This window comes from Triturus cristatus, chromosome 1_1 (assembly GCF_964204655.1).
Source record: "Triturus cristatus chromosome 1_1, aTriCri1.1, whole genome shotgun sequence".
Classification (NCBI taxonomy): Eukaryota; Metazoa; Chordata; class Amphibia; order Caudata; family Salamandridae; genus Triturus; species Triturus cristatus.
In genome coordinates, this window is record NC_140579.1 from 1,290,656,981 (window position 1) to 1,290,674,350 (window position 17,370).

The window sequence follows — 17,370 nt, forward strand, 5'->3', positions numbered from 1 at the left end:
GATGGCATTGGATTGAGTTGGGGAAGTGTGTATTTTGGGGTGGCCTTGCTGATGTTGTTGGGGCTCGCCATGTGGCTGGTGGCCATTTTGAGGCCTAGGCCTGCAAGCTTGCCTGGCCTTGTCTGCCAGCAGGCCTGCTTTCATCCACTGCTACCAGAGCAGGTAGCCACAGCTTTAGTAATCTACTGTTTTCTGTGTGTTCTGTTGATTTTAGACATCATTTTGGGCATGGATGGCATTGGATTGAGTTGGGGAAGTGTGTATTTTGGGGTGGCCTTGCTGATATTGTTGGGGCTCGCCATGTGGCTGGTGGCCATTTTGAGGCCTAGGCCTGCAAGCTTGCCTGGCCTTGTCTGCCAGCAGGCCTGCTTTCATCCACTGCTACCAGAGCAGGTAGCCACAGCTTTAGTAATCTACTGTTTTCTGTGTGTTCTGTTGATTTTAGACATCATTTTGGGCATGGATGGCATTGGATTGAGTTGGGGAAGTGTGTATTTTGGGGTGGCCTTGCTGATGTTGTTGGGGCTCGCCATGTGGCTGGTGGCCATTTTGAGGCCTAGGCCTGCAAGCTTGCCTGGCCTTGTCTGCCAGCAGGCCTGCTTTCATCCACTGCTACCAGAGCAGGTAGCCACAGCTTTAGTAATCTACTGTTTTCTGTGTGTTCTGTTGATTTTAGACATCATTTTGGGCATGGATGGCATTGGATTGAGTTGGGGAAGTGTGTATTTTGGGGTGGCCTTGCTGATGTTGTTGGGGCTCGCCATGTGGCTGGTGGCCATTTTGAGGCCTAGGCCTGCAAGCTTGCCTGGCCTTGTCTGCCAGCAGGCCTGCTTTCATCCACTGCTACCAGAGCAGGTAGCCACAGCTTTAGTAATCTACTGTTTTCTGTGTGTTCTGTTGATTTTAGACATCATTTTGGGCATGGATGGCATTGGATTGAGTTGGGGAAGTGTGTATTTTGGGGTGGCCTTGCTGATGTTGTTGGGGCTCGCCATGTGGCTGGTGGCCATTTTGAGGCCTAGGCCTGCAAGCTTGCCTGGCCTTGTCTGCCAGCAGGCCTGCTTTCATCCACTGCTACCAGAGCAGGTAGCCACAGCTTTAGTAATATACTGTTTTCTGTGTGTTCTGTTGATTTTAGACATCATTTTGGGCATGGATGGCATTGGATTGAGTTGGGGAAGTGTGTATTTTGGGGTGGCCTTGCTGATGTTGTTGGGGCTCGCCATGTGGCTGGTGGCCATTTTGAGGCCTAGGCCTGCAAGCTTGCCTGGCCTTGTCTGCCAGCAGGCCTGCTTTCATCCACTGCTACCAGAGCAGGTAGCCACAGCTTTAGTAATATACTGTTTTCTGTGTGTTCTGTTGATTTTAGACATCATTTTGGGCATGGATGGCATTGGATTGAGTTGGGGAAGTGTGTATTTTGGGGTGGCCTTGCTGATGTTGTTGGGGCTCGCCATGTGGCTGGTGGCCATTTTGAGGCCTAGGCCTGCAAGCTTGCCTGGCCTTGTCTGCCAGCAGGCCTGCTTTCATCCACTGCTACCAGAGCAGGTAGCCACAGCTTTAGTAATCTACTGTTTTCTGTGTGTTCTGTTGATTTTAGACATCATTTTGGGCATGGATGGCATTGGATTGAGTTGGGGAAGTGTGTATTTTGGGGTGGCCTTGCTGATGTTGTTGGGGCTCGCCATGTGGCCGGTGGCCATTTTGAGGCCTAGGCCTGCAAGCTTGCCTGGCCTTGTCTGCCAGCAGGCCTGCTTTCATCCATTGCTACCAGAGCAGGTAGCCACAGCTTTAGTAATCTACTGTTTTCTGTGTGTTCTGTTGATTTTAGACATCATTTTGGGCATGGATGGCATTGGATTGAGTTGGGGAAGTGTGTATTTTGGGGTGGCCTTGCTGATGTTGTTGGGGCTCGCCATGTGGCTGGTGGCCATTTTGAGGCCTAGGCCTGCAAGCTTGCCTGGCCTTGTCTGCCAGCAGGCCTGCTTTCATCCACTGCTACCAGAGCAGGTAGCCACAGCTTTAGTAATCTACTGTTTTCTGTGTGTTCTGTTGATTTTAGACATCATTTTGGGCATGGATGGCATTGGATTGAGTTGGGGAAGTGTGTATTTTGGGGTGGCCTTGCTGATGTTGTTGGGGCTCGCCATGTGGCTGGTGGCCATTTTGAGGCCTAGGCCTGCAAGCTTGCCTGGCCTTGTCTGCCAGCAGGCCTGCTTTCATCCACTGCTACCAGAGCAGGTAGCCACAGCTTTAGTAATCTACTGTTTTCTGTGTGTTCTGTTGATTTTAGACATCATTTTGGGCATGGATGGCATTGGATTGAGTTGGGGAAGTGTGTATTTTGGGGTGGCCTTGCTGATGTTGTTGGGGCTCGCCATGTGGCTGGTGGCCATTTTGAGGCCTAGGCCTGCAAGCTTGCCTGGCCTTGTCTGCCAGCAGGCCTGCTTTCATCCACTGCTACCAGAGCAGGTAGCCACAGCTTTAGTAATATACTGTTTTCTGTGTGTTCTGTTGATTTTAGACATCATTTTGGGCATGGATGGCATTGGATTGAGTTGGGGAAGTGTGTATTTTGGGGTGGCCTTGCTGATGTTGTTGGGGCTCGCCATGTGGCTGGTGGCCATTTTGAGGCCTAGGCCTGCAAGCTTGCCTGGCCTTGTCTGCCAGCAGGCCTGCTTTCATCCACTGCTACCAGAGCAGGTAGCCACAGCTTTAGTAATCTACTGTTTTCTGTGTGTTCTGTTGATTTTAGACATCATTTTGGGCATGGATGGCATTGGATTGAGTTGGGGAAGTGTGTATTTTGGGGTGGCCTTGCTGATGTTGTTGGGGCTCGCCATGTGGCTGGTGGCCATTTTGAGGCCTAGGCCTGCAAGCTTGCCTGGCCTTGTCTGCCAGCAGGCCTGCTTTCATCCACTGCTACCAGAGCAGGTAGCCACAGCTTTAGTAATCTACTGTTTTCTGTGTGTTCTGTTGATTTTAGACATCATTTTGGGCATGGATGGCATTGGATTGAGTTGGGGAAGTGTGTATTTTGGGGTGGCCTTGCTGATGTTGTTGGGGCTCGCCATGTGGCTGGTGGCCATTTTGAGGCCTAGGCCTGCAAGCTTGCCTGGCCTTGTCTGCCAGCAGGCCTGCTTTCATCCACTGCTACCAGAGCAGGTAGCCACAGCTTTAGTAATCTACTGTTTTCTGTGTGTTCTGTTGATTTTAGACATCATTTTGGGCATGGATGGCATTGGATTGAGTTGGGGAAGTGTGTATTTTGGGGTGGCCTTGCTGATGTTGTTGGGGCTCGCCATGTGGCTGGTGGCCATTTTGAGGCCTAGGCCTGCAAGCTTGCCTGGCCTTGTCTGCCAGCAGGCCTGCTTTCATCCACTGCTACCAGAGCAGGTAGCCACAGCTTTAGTAATATACTGTTTTCTGTGTGTTCTGTTGATTTTAGACATCATTTTGGGCATGGATGGCATTGGATTGAGTTGGGGAAGTGTGTATTTTGGGGTGGCCTTGCTGATGTTGTTGGGGCTCGCCATGTGGCTGGTGGCCATTTTGAGGCCTAGGCCTGCAAGCTTGCCTGGCCTTGTCTGCCAGCAGGCCTGCTTTCATCCACTGCTACCAGAGCAGGTAGCCACAGCTTTAGTAATCTACTGTTTTCTGTGTGTTCTGTTGATTTTAGACATCATTTTGGGCATGGATGGCATTGGATTGAGTTGGGGAAGTGTGTATTTTGGGGTGGCCTTGCTGATGTTGTTGGGGCTCGCCATGTGGCTGGTGGCCATTTTGAGGCCTAGGCCTGCAAGCTTGCCTGGCCTTGTCTGCCAGCAGGCCTGCTTTCATCCACTGCTACCAGAGCAGGTAGCCACAGCTTTATTGATCAAGTGTTTTCTATGTGATCTGTTGAATTTTTAGACATCACCTTCCTGAGAGTGTAGTGTGGCTGTACACAGTACTAGTAGTATAACATAGCTCTAGTTAAAAAAAATTCATAAATGGCTAGACTATCTTTTGTTTGCACTAGTACAGTACTAAGTAACTGAACCACAAAAACAAATGCAACATTTCACTGATGTTCTTCTCCTGTCTTCTTTGCTTTTAGGTGCACAAAAGACAGAGTAGGAGGTGTCATCGGCATCACCTGGCTACCCGTTGTACTGCCAGCCAGACAGAAGTCCTGCTGCGCATCACGCCCACGTGTGACCAGAACTTGTTGTGCATCTGCCTCCTGCCTGACGTCGGAATAAGATGGCCCCAAAGAAAGGTACCAGGTCCAGTACCAAGAAAGTTGCTGGTGAGAAGAAGGAACAGAAAAAGGAAGTGCCATTAACCACGACTGGTGGTGTGCCGGCCAAGGTTTTTTTTGGCACCAAAGCGTTGTCCGGGAACCAAGCTGGGAGCAGCACAGCGGTCCAGCAACCCCACCAACCTAGGCCCAAGGGCTTTACTGTCGCAGAGGTAGCCAGTCTACTAACGGGCAGCGATGTTGAAGAAATGTCATTACCGCAAAGTAGTACACAATCAAGTTCAACGCAGGCGCAAACTCAGCAGATCAGTGTGCAGCCGCCGCAACAAGAACAGCAGCAGCAGCCGGCGCAACCAGAACAGCAGCAGCAGCCGGCGCAACCAGAACAGCAGCAGCAGCCGGCGCAACCAGAACAGCAGCAGCAGCCGGCGCAACCAGAACAGCAGCAGCAGCCGGCGCAACCAGAACAGCAGCAGCAGCCGGCGCAACCAGAACAGCAGCAGCAGCCGCCGCAACCAGAACAGCAGCAGCCGCCGCAACCAGACCAGCAGCAGCAGCCGCCGCAACCAGAACAGCAGCAGCAGCCGCCGCAACCAGAACAGCAGCAGCCGCCACAACAGCCCACCATAGTAGTTGTTGCTCCTGACGTAGGGGCATTTCAGGAAATCGAGCTTCCTGCAGACAAAGCGGAGCGAAGTCAAACCACTGTTTCGGAAGATCTATTGTCTTCCAGACCACCAGCAAGGAAAAGGAGGCTTAGTCCATCATCTTCTTCTTCAAGCCCCGCTTCTGATGATCGTGATGACACTTGGGTCCCACCAGCTCGGTCTGAGAGTGAAGTACGCCACAAGACATTGCTTCTGAAAAGGAAGGTCCCAGAAAAACTTAGAGTTATGGAGGTAGATGTAGAAGAGGGGGGTGATGATGTTGATGAAGACGAGCCAGTCATCACGCACATTACTCCCGCCCCAAAGGGATTGGAGACCGACATTCTAACCCTATCCAGAAAGGCTGCTACTGAGCGGGATGTAGCACGGATCTCACCAACACAGGTTACACCACCACTACCTCCAGCTACCATATTTTCCAAGGCCCGGCAGGGACCTACATCCAGCTCAACCACCTCAGTAGGAAGTGGTAGTAAAAGTCACAGTGTAGGTGGACAGGGTCACATATTTTCAAGGACCCCCTCAAGTTCATCTGGTGTTGAAAGTGGCACATCCAGCAGTGCCAGAAAGTTCTCCTCCCCAGTTTGGGACTTCTTTTCTGTTAGCGCCAAGGAGGAGAACATTGCTATATGCGCAATTTGTCGGCAAGGTGTTCGGCGTGGTAAGCTTGGTACAAACTATGGTACCGGAGGACAAGCAAGTCATCTCAGAATACACCACACTATTGTGTGGGAGGATCACCTACTTAAGTTAAAAGAAAGTAGGAAAACTAAACCCTTTGAAGTTGGTCAGGAATCAGGGAGCGATATTATTGTGGTGGCAGGTGAAGAACAGGGAGGCATTTCTAGCCCTGTCTCCAGTAGTGCAGTCACTGCAGTGGTAACGCCCACATCCTCCTCAGTAACATCAGAGTGGCACCGCAGTAAGAGCCATACTCAGAGTGTGGGTGAGACACCAAGGCGACCGGCGGCGAGTACCTCAATGAGACAATCTGTGTCGTTGAGCCTTAGTGGGTTAATGGCACCACTAAGGAAAGTAAGCCAGCCTACCATTGACAGCATGTTTAGGTTGGAGGGGCAGTTCCAACGCAACCACCCAACGGCACGATTGTACAATGCGAAGCTGGCTAAAATGTTAGCGCTGGACCTTCTTCCTTTTTCATTTGTGGAAGGGGTGGGTTTCCTTGAATTTGTGTCTGCCATCTGCCCGAAATGGAAAGTTCCAAGCCGGTCCTATTTCGCAAGAATTGCTGTTCCGGCACTACATCATGATGTGCTGGAATTGGTTGGACAAGCTTTGCAGAAGAGTGCTGTGCACAATATCCACCTGACAACAGACATGTGGACCAGTTGCCAAGCCACAGATTACATGTGTATCACTGCACACTGGATCTCTTTTGTGGGGGTTAAAGATCAACTATCTGCACGAGGTGTTGTTGACACAGCTGCGATTTTTGAAGGTACTCGGAAACATGCAACTGTAGCCATGTTCGCCATGGAGAAATCTCATACGGCTGAAAACATTTTAGAAGAGTTTCGCACCAAGGTTTTGGAATGGCTGCAGCCCAGAGGGCTTGGTATTGGTTTTGTTGCCACAGACAATGGCAGTAATGTACTTAAGGCCATGGAACTTGGTTCCTATTTCAGGGTTCCGTGTTTGGCACACTGCATAAACATTATAGTGCAAGACTTTCTGAAAAAAGAACCCATAGTAAGCAATTTACTGTCCATCTGCCGAAGAATATGCACTCATTTCAGCCATTCTTTTAAAGCTCGGAAGCAGCTGAGGATCCTCCAACGTGAGCGTAGGGTGCCAGTCAAGGCACTCATCCAGGAGGTGGCAACACGTTGGAACTCAACGTATTACATGCTTGATCGTCTGTACGAACAGCACAGGTCACTCAATGATTATGTCTGGTACAGAAGCAGTGATGCTAGTGTTAAAGGCATGACCCTTCAGAGGGAGCAATGGACCCTAATTCAATGCCTGACTGAGATGCTGTCTCCTTTTGAGGTCTTCACACGTGAAGTCAGCAAGGAGGACTGTACAATGGGCCAAGCGATCCCATTGTTGCAAATGCTAGAGCATGAGCTGAATAATGTGTCTGAATCCTACAAAGGTGTAGAGGACAGAAGGCAAGCCCATGACTTGGTGGAGAGCTTATCCAGGCGCTTATCAGAAAATGTAAGGATACAAAATAAAATTTTGTCACAAGACCATTACATTTGTGCCACAATTCTGGATCCACGTGCAAAATTAGGACTATTCCTTTCTTTTTCCGACACTGATGTTGCCCGCTACAAAAGTTGTATAGCTGAAGCAGCCATCAAGTTTGAAAACGAAGGGCTGCTAATTAAAAGCCCGCCACATCAACCCACAACAAGTACTGATACTGAAGCAGGCCATGCAGAATCAAGTGCAACTTCGTCGGCTGAGGGCAGTGCGGTTGGCTCACAATCGCAACACTCACCATCACCATCGACTACAAAAACAATAACTGGATCATTCAGCCGAGTACAATCATAATCAGATTGGTATGTAAAGATGGGCCGTAAGCACAGTGCTGATGCACAGAAAAAACAGCACAAAAGCTTACCAGCAGCAACCCTGAACATTGAGCGGATGGTCCAGGCCTATCTGGACGACCCAACAGAGGTGTACGTTGATCAAAACCCAGTGCAGTATTGGTATAGGAAAAGGTCTGAATGGCCACAGCTCAGCAGGCTGGCAATAAGCTATCTGGCTTGCCCTGTCGCAAGTGTCTCTTCCGAACGTGTTTTCAGTGCTGCTGGTTCCATTGTAACCTTGAGAAGGACCAGTCTATCTCCCAAAAACGTGGAGAGGTTAACAATGATCAAAATGAATCAGCACTTCATACCACCGAATTACACAATGCATGAATCAACAGAGGAAGATGAGGACAGCGGCTCAGGTGACGGAAGTATTGTGTCAGATGATTACCTACTACTGGACGATCCCCCAGAGTTTGAGGACGAGCTATACTTCCCTGACAATTAGGCTCGCACTTACTGTCTTCCTCCCTTTTTTCCCCCTTTGTTTGTGTCTGTTGTTCCGGTTATAAACTTGTGAATCGCAACCAATGCATTATCACCGTCTTCTAATCTTCTAATTTAAGATACAAGTTTCAGGTGTCTGCCATTTGACACTACAGTCCTCAGAATCCAGCTCCTCCGCTCGATCATACTGCATCTCCTGGTCAATTCCATTTCCCTCATGAATGATGATTGGATGATGGTAACAACAAATTCAAACTTTCCTCGTCCTTCCAAAACAAGTGGACCATGAATCTGATGACTTCTATAGCTATCCTCCTTCAGAGCCGAGAGAGACTGGCCATTAACTGAAAATAAGATGCAACAGGTAATGATTGATGCCATGCATTGTCCGCAGAAAAGCAGACTGAGTGATGTAGATTTTGTTGTGTGTGTTGCGCATGAATGAATTGATGTAATTGTGCACTGCCACTAATCAACTTTCTACAGAACACACTAGTAATTACTAATTTTCCTCTTCTGGCAAACAAGAAATGTGTACTTCTCTCCTGCATCTTGGTGATACATTGCTTTTAATTCAATACAGGAAGGGCACTCACTCAATCTGCGCAATGCAAATGACTGTGACTTAACAGCACCGTCCATCATGATGATGGCGAAAGAGACGGCCTGCAGCGTTAACGAGATGAGATGCAACAGGTAATGATTGATGCCATGCATTGGCCGCAGAATAGCAGACTGAATGATGTAGATTTTGTGGTGTGTTTCGCATGAATTGATGTAATTGTGCACTGCCACTAATCAACTTTCTACAGAACACACTAGTAATTACTAATTTTCCTCTTCTGGCAAACAAGAAATGTGTACTTCTCCTGCATCTTGGTGATACATTGCTTTTAATTCAATACAGGAAGGGGACTCACTCAATCTGCTGCGCAATGCAAATGACTGTGACTTAAACAGCACCGTCCGTCATGATGATGGCGAAAGAGACGGCCCGTTAACTTAAGATGAGAAGTAACAGGTAATAAATGATGATAATTAATGGCATGCATTGGACACCTGACTCTGAGCTATTGATCTTTGTGTTTGCGTTGTTTGTTGTGCACAAAGTGAATGATGTCAAAGTGTACTAGTGTTAATCTATCTTTCTGTACACAATAAAGAATGACTCAAGTCAGTAATATTTATATTTCTACTCTTGTTGTGTTCTAAAAATTACACTTGTACTGCAGGCCGATCTTCAGTCAGTAGAAGTATCAGAGCTGATGATGAAGTCAGGAGGATGTTTCATGAGTGGCATAAAACGGAAAAGCCTAAAGGTAAACACGTGAACCACAACCACAGCACACCCAAATGTCTGTGTAGAAGTTGAATAGAGTGTAGCGGTGGGATGACTGCAGTGCATTGATTTTACTAACTTTAACTGTAAAATGCTATGTCTGGAATGGATAATGTGCTTTGCGTTTGTCCAACTCTTTGAGAGAAAAAAAAAAAGGACTCTAAAGTGTTAACGTAGGATGTGCTAATGGTAAGCACTGTGGGCCTGATCTCTCCTGTTACTGTTGAAGGTCTATGCTGGAAACAGACTACAGTAGAGATGATGCATATGCATACATGCCACCTCGGAAAGTGTTCTTGTTGCACTACACCATCACTTGTGCATTTGTTTTCACTTTCTTTCTGAATATCCCCTTTGGTTTTCAATCTAAAATTACAGGCCGGGCCTTGTCCAAAACTTTGTAAAACATTACAATGCATATTAATTACCTTACCAATCAATCACCTTTTTATTCCAGCCGGGCAGTGGCGAGTGGTGAGGCGACACACCCAAGATTGATGGACGAGAGGAGCAAGAGGAATGCCGAGATGCAAAAAACCAGTCCACATTTTTGACCAGGATAAGACAGTAACAGTATCCACTTTTCACTTCTTTTAAATAATTTGATTAATATCTTGTATACATTCTTTACAACAGTGTGTTCTTGGAGTTGTTATTATCAATCATCATTACGTTTGCTCTGTGTTTACGATTCTTCACTACCAATATTTAAAATTTCTATTTGCTATCTGTTAAAGTTTTAAGGCCGGAACAGAACAAGAAATAGAAGTGTATGTAATCCGGGTCTCATCATGCATGCATTTCCTTTTTTATACCTTAACATATGGAATGGATATGGTATGGTAGTCTTCAATGATTGTCGTTTGTTTGTCTATGTATGCATACTGTTTTTCTATGTCAAACCTTTCCCAAAATCCCCCTTCCCATCCAATCAACGGACCCTAACCCTCTTCCCCCGGGCTGTGTGACTTATTGTCGAGGTGTAACTAAATTAAATGTACACCAATACTTAATCACACACTTGCTGGGGCGGATGTGGTGAAAGCAACACTACTTCAATTTCAATGCAGAGCGATGATCTTCTTCTGCTTGCCCACCCATGAGTAGGATATTTCACAGGTTATTTTATTTAACAAAGGAACATATACCTCAGCATGAATTGCCGGCATTGATTTGATTTGTTTGTTGTCATTCCTCATATACAGCACTAACTGTTAGACTGTAGGCATAGCCAAGTCGACAAAACTATAGTTTGTAACTCTGTCTAGTAGGCTATCCTCATAATATCCAGCATTCATTTTTTTTGTCAAATATTTGAGCATATAATTGTTGCTCGGTAAATTCTGTGATGTACTTCATTCAACTACTCCTCTAACAGTCTCTCAAAGGCGATTGACTATCTCCTTTTCTTTTTTTGGAAATGCTGCTACCCTGCCAGTGTATACTACTACTATACTACCACCACCACCCCAATCATGGCATGTATGAAAAAGGAAACCATCTTCACCATGCAGCCAGTGCTGTGCCACAGTTGGACATAAACATCAAGCACCGGTAAGAGAGAAGTTTGGGGGAGGCAGAATCAATAATGGACATGTTGTCAATGATGTCAGTTTCAAACACCACTCCAAAGAATGCATAGTAGGACCAGTCAATGAGTGAGGTGTGTCGCATCTATCTGTTTGTGTCTTATACAGTCAGCAAATTATTGAAATCAAACACACGCTATGGGCGGCCATGCACCAGCAAAGAAACAGTGTGATGTAAAACAGTTACCCCACCTACAAAACATTAACAACATTGCATGTAACATAGAAAAATATATTTAATTGACCCTAACAAATAAACTAAACCCACAAAAGCTGACCCACCCCCCTCCCTAACCCCAACGACTGTCCATAGAAATAGAGAACGCCCAAACGAGTGAGGAAACAAACAGGAATTAAAAAAGGGGCAGTGACAGGGACTAACTGGTGGGGCGGGACTGGAGGAGGACACGAATCTGGTCCTCTAAATGGGCGACGCGGCGTCTAAGGCCGCGGCAGTTGCAACCACAGTGGGGGGGGGCACCGGAGATGGCACGGTGGCGGCGGGCAGCCGCCAGACGGTGGCGCCGTACCGCTGGAGGGCGGTGGCTGGGGCCCGGGGCACTGGAGGAGGCTTCAATTGCTGCTGCACTCTCCTCCTCCTCCTCGGCTAGGACCACCAGCCGCCGGTATTCCTGCTGGATTGCCTCCAGCTTCCGGCGCCGTGCCTTGGCGGCCAACTCCTTCCGGTTGATTTTTGGAGTAGCTGTGTATCAAAAAGAAAAAAACAAGACAATTGTAAAATATAGTCTTAATAAAACAGTAGGACAAGGTAATTATTTATACACATAGTGGCATGGTAGAGTAGCACTATAAAATAAAGCACAGTAGTACATAACATTTTAAATGTCGCCCGTCCTTCTTCCTTCCACCTGTCTTACACTTTTTAGTTGAACAGTGCACCAGGTGCTCTTCTCCATAAAACTTTCAAAGCGGAGTTGAAATCAGATAGATGAGGCCATTGGTTACTCAATACTCTGGCTCCTAGTCCTATACCAATTAAAGGGAATTCTAGTCTTCTAGTTCACTCTTCAAACGTCCCCAAGAACTCATACTTACTTACGACATCGGATAGCGGGCGGACTTTGTCCGCCCGCCATCCGACTGCTAAAAAGGGTGGGGGTCCCGTGGGGACAATTAATTAGGATGATGCGCCCGGCACAGTGGCGGGCGCACCCTGTTATTTTAAATTTAAATTCTGGTTGGCTTTGCTGAAAGCAATGCTAAAATGTTGTGCTGCTTTTCCAAGCACAACATGACGGGCCTCGCACGGAGCCTGTCACGTTTTGCTTTGAAAGTCGGGGGGTACCATAGCATCGGTAGGTACCCTCCATGGGGGCCCCCAAGCATACTCTGCAATGTGTGCATGCCTTTCCGTGGCAGACGGTAATGCCGCCACGCAAAGGCATTCCAAAATGCAGATTATATGGCTGCCGGTGTGGTGAGAGAGACACCACCGCCATATTGAACCCTTTTCCGCCTAGACATGTCTGAATATTTTCTACAGGGATGGCGGGAGGTTTGCCCCTGCTGTGACGGCAGTGAATTCCAGCCAGCCCGGCGGGGGCAATACGCCCACCATCCTAATGGGGCCCTAATTCACAACTTTACAGTATACATATACATACAGTACACCTTTGCAGTGAGTGTGCTGTCAAGTTCAACAATAGTTAAAGATTATGAATCTAACTTACCACCGCCTGCCACTGGTGCTGCCACTCCCCCTCCGTTGCTATCTGCAACTGCCGCATCCTCGCCCTCTGCGTCGCCTTCGCTGGCCCCAGCAATGGTGGTCGGTAGTGCGCCTAGAAAACATTACACATTTATTAGGCAACATATACACCTCCCCCCTATTGATCAGTAGCAAGGTTGAAAAATGAGTTAATACTAACATAAATCACTAGTACAAATCAGGTAGTAGTAGAGTAGACACTAAGTTATATGATCATTGTAGCATTTGCTTGATTAGCCCTAGCCATGCACATGTGACGTTACCTTTACCTTGCAGCTTCTTAAGACACCTTTGAGCCCACATGACCTGCCTCACACTGCTACTGTCTAGTCTACGCGCTGCGTACAGGCGGTCAACAAACATTAACAAGCCACTTTTTTAGGAAGAACTGGTGTACTACTGTTACTGTTAGTCCATATTGCTTATCCATAGATGCTACACTTTTTGGCACGGCTGAGAAATGCTTGCAAGTTGCAATATACTAACGCACACCATTTCCTTTTTTCGCATTACAGACGCAAGATTCGCTTCTACGAACCAGAGCTTCTGAACGATGCACCAACTACCAGTACTAGGTTCTTCTGAGGTGAGGGGTCCCTTCACTCACATCTTCATTTATAAATGTATATAAACTAAATTGCTATGGGATGGTGGTGCTGCCTTCCACCACTTCAGTTATCATGATTTAATTCCCAACTGTATTAGTGTAACAATGTATTTTGTTTTAATGTTATTGATTTGCCGGTTGGTGCTGCTAAGATAACAGTGTACAGACCTTCTCAAATTGAAATAAAAATTTTAAACTTACATAGACTTTGTGGTATTTGGTGTGGAGTGGACTAACTTACACGATTGAGCAAATTAAAGTAAGGGTGTGCATGTGAATTGCTTCCACGACAGAGGTTGGGTGTGTTAATGTTCTGGGTTGTCTACTTGTTGGTTGTCTTGGGGGGAGGGTTCCGAGACCTAATAGGTATGACAAGACAGTACTATAGTCAAGCAGTGGAATTGTGGTGGGTGCGGAATTTCTGATTGAGGTGTGCAAGGAAGGTCCAACCTACCATCACCAACATCCTATTTTCTGGTGCAAATGTATGTGCAAGATCCCTACAACAGTTGTATGTCCTATAGGGTATCATATCAAAATATTAAGAAATCTGGTAGGGCTGTTGCTGTGAATTTTCAAAGCCTAAACATCAACAAGAGTAAAAAGTAGTACAAGACAACGACCCAACGGATTGTACGAGCTACTGGTGAATATGAGTTTTATATTACAACCTTTCACAAAGAGTGGCACTGGGCAAGACTAGCTACTACAGTACAGACAGACAGACTGATAGTATGTAGTAGTACTCAGTCATCATAGCGGAGGCAGGGATAAGCTTTTTGAAACCGTACAGATCGAAGGATAATTGGTGGTAAAAAAATAGCATTTGGAAACACACTATAGTTCGGGAGAAATGGGGCAGTAAAAGTTATGGAATAAGAAATATTATTAAAAACAAGAAGACTTACTGGGGCCAGCAGAGGAGCCCTCAGCGGTGTCCTCCTCGTGGTGTTCCTGTCCCGCCGACTGCCCAGTCCCTGCCCGTCTGCCCCTGGGTGCTGATGAACAGGAAAGATATAAGAAAGACAAACATTGATGGATGGTGTCAACTTAAGCAAATACAATTTTTTTCAACAACGGTCAAAAAACACTTATGTAAACAATTGCAATAACTACATTGACCGATCTCATCTGGTCAACATGTAATATCGGGGGATTCGCAGTTCGACTACTTAAGTTACTATTTATCAACAGTAATCCATTCTTCCATTCTGATTCCAGAAAACTAAGTTACAAGTAAGCCTAAGTATTAGTACAACCTACCACCCAACCTAGCCCACCTATTCCAGGCATGCCAATTGTACATTAAGTATGCATTTCGACTGTATTCCTCAACAATGTGTATGATCCAATCATGGAGGACACATTAACATGACTACATTTTTTGTATATACACAATTTTGGTTTGATTGATGCTCATCTGCTACTGCTAAGTAACTGCAAAGCCTACCTCCACTCATTGAACAAACTAGAAAGGTTCTAAAGACTGGCGTACTAGCAGCACGTCACGTAACTGAGTGAGGGGGCATCACGCATACCACTAACCAATTAGAAGCTCATACAAAGTACCTAAACCTATGTATCAATCCGCCCCTATCTATTAGTGACAGGACAAAGTAAGGAGTGGACATGAGTCACTGTAGCATTACGTAACTTAATTTCTCTAAAATAAACTCGTAAAGAATCACGCTAAGCAAGCGCAAACGCAAAGCTGCAAACAAGTAAGATTAGTAGTAGCGCAGAAGAGCACCTGTGTCATAATCACAGAAGACTTTTAAACATTATTAACCTGGAATGTATTGCAAGCAGCAACATTCTATCTGGTTGGAAGGAAAAAAAGATATTCGCAATATATAACATAGAGCAGAAGAACAGACACAAAGTTGTAATAATTAAATAGGTACTCACCAAGCCCCGGGACCTCCACTCCTAGCAGGTCCAGCAGGTCCTGCTCACGGTCCAGGATGTCGGACCACCGGTGCGTCAGCTGTGCCTGGGTGCGCCGGACCCCAGAGATGCGAGACACTGCCCGGCGCACCTTCCCCCACCGCTGCCGACGCTCCCGGAGGCCGTACCCGGACCCAGGCCTGCCACCTGCTGCCAGGGTTGAGGGGAGGTGGCGCTGCACAAAGAAAATTAGTGCAGCCAACTCCGCCTCCCCAAATAAGGCCCGTGCATGCACCCCTTGTGGGCGCCGCCTTCCGCAAGGAAGGCGGTCGCGGCTCTGGCTGCGCCGGCGAACAGCCCTGCCCTTGGACATGGTTCTGGGGACGGGGCGGGAAAGAAAAGGTAAAATAAATAAAGGAGTAAAGGAAATAAATAGCAGGCAATACAAAGAGAAAAAGTAGCTAAAAAACAAAAAAAAAGGTACACAAAAACCAAAAATATAGAGGCAGGAAAATAGTTAGAGAAATAATAAGTAATAAAGATCCGAAAAAAGTGGCTATAAACAAAGGATTGAAAAGATTTAGGGAGGATTGAAAATCAGGCCCCAGAACCATGCAATAGAGTGGAAAACAAGATGGCCGCGCCCGTTGCGACCACGTGCGCAAGTTCGCGCGATATTTTCTCCCTGAGCAAGCAAAAAGCAACGCGATCAAGTAAAAGCGATCGCGAACAGGAAATATCGACCGCGAACATGCATTGCGCGACCCGGAACAGGAAGTAAACAACGCCAGAGGGCGGGACAAGTGAAAACAAGATGGCCGCGCCCGTGAGCGACCGCATGGGTAAGTTGGTGACCCGCGAACACGCAAAAAATACCGCGAACAGGCGGCAAAAAACTTCCGCATCTTCGCGATATTTCCGGCGTGTTTGCGGAGATTTTCTGCATTCTCGCGATAATTTGCGGAGGTTAATTCCGCAAATTCCGCCCACCCCTAGTTGAGCACAGCCTATGCTACTGCAGTATATTGTAGTTAAACTAGTATGATCTTGGAAGGCAAACTATATTTAAATACACAGGAAGGGCAAATTGAAGTGGACACAAACATGCGGTGGCCCATTTTACAGCAGAACTTTGCACCTTAGCTGAAGCACTAAGTCCAAACTGTAATAAGTGTGGGTGCCAATGCAGTAGTAAGGGCGCTGTGAGCCCTAATGCAAGATAGGGATTTGGTCTCCTATTCACCTCCCCTTTTTCGGCTTTTAAAACATAGCAACTAATTAGGGTGAACCAGGACCCTGTGCCTCTGCACCTACTTCGCTAAGGTTGATATATATCAGAGTCTGCATTTTATAATTGAATAAGGCCAAGGAAGCTCTGTCAACTTCTCTATATACTGTGATCAGTATTGGCAGCGTTAGTGATTTTTCTTTTCCCCACCACCTCCGTTGATAGTGTTGACCCCTCACACCCCCCAGCCTCCTGCCAGCAATAAAAATAAGTGTCATGATGTGGTCTGTTTTGGCTGCATCATAGTGCTTTTTAAAACTTTTAATTTCAATTTCATCCATGCGGCAGAGCAGGAACGCTGCTGTACAACAGGGCAAAAAAACTCTGTCAAAGCCAGTAGCTCTCTCATAGGAGATACCTGTTGGCTTTTCCAATGCTTGTTATATGACTGTTCTTCACCCATCTATGTGAATGAAGATGCTTTAATTTGTAAAGCATTGGGAACAGTTTGGAAACTAAGCAATTCAAAGGATTTAAATGTAATGTCATCTTATGGCAATATTTGAATATATTTTCTAAGAATGTCACTAATGTTCTAAGAACATGCTTTTTCTGTTAGAATTAAACTTCCCCATGCTGTGGGCATGACATTACTGCAGTGCGGCGTTTAAGAGAGCATAGCTGTTAGCACAATCCAACTGGAGGCACTCACTCATCTAGCCATCATCTTAAGAACGTATTCAAAAGTGCATATTAATATGTAATCAAATTTGTAAAAAACGATTGGATCAGATTATATTGTATCATGTTTTAATGCTCCATCATTCTTTAATTGCAGATAAGATCAAACGGCAATAGTGACGTAATCTGGGATTCAAAACGTACCCAAATTGTTTTTAGCAATGTTTATAAAACCACTAACAATTTTTAAACTCAAATATTCTGAATTTAAAATTTTCATGTAAATAAAGTTTTACTTTATTAAATAGGGAAAAATTTGCTTTGCATGAAAAATATTTTTTAACACAGGTTTTTGCAGCTTTTCCTTTGAAATATCTGTGCT

At 46.2% G+C, this 17,370-nt stretch overlaps 2 long non-coding RNA genes across 2 annotated transcripts in view; one reads left to right on the forward strand and one right to left on the reverse strand.

Annotated features, from left to right (window-relative positions):
* LOC146871976 (uncharacterized) overlaps nt 1-17,370 on the forward strand; it is a 522,926-nt gene that overhangs the window by 176,710 nt on the left and 328,846 nt on the right. The gene's annotated exons all lie outside the window — the stretch shown is intronic.
* Nucleotides 11,491-14,194, reverse strand: LOC146871977 (uncharacterized). Its single transcript, XR_014959634.1, has 3 exons — nt 14,101-14,194; nt 12,548-12,658; nt 11,491-11,559 (listed from the first exon to the last, which is right to left on the reverse strand). It is a non-coding gene; the product is annotated as an uncharacterized LOC146871977 (long non-coding RNA).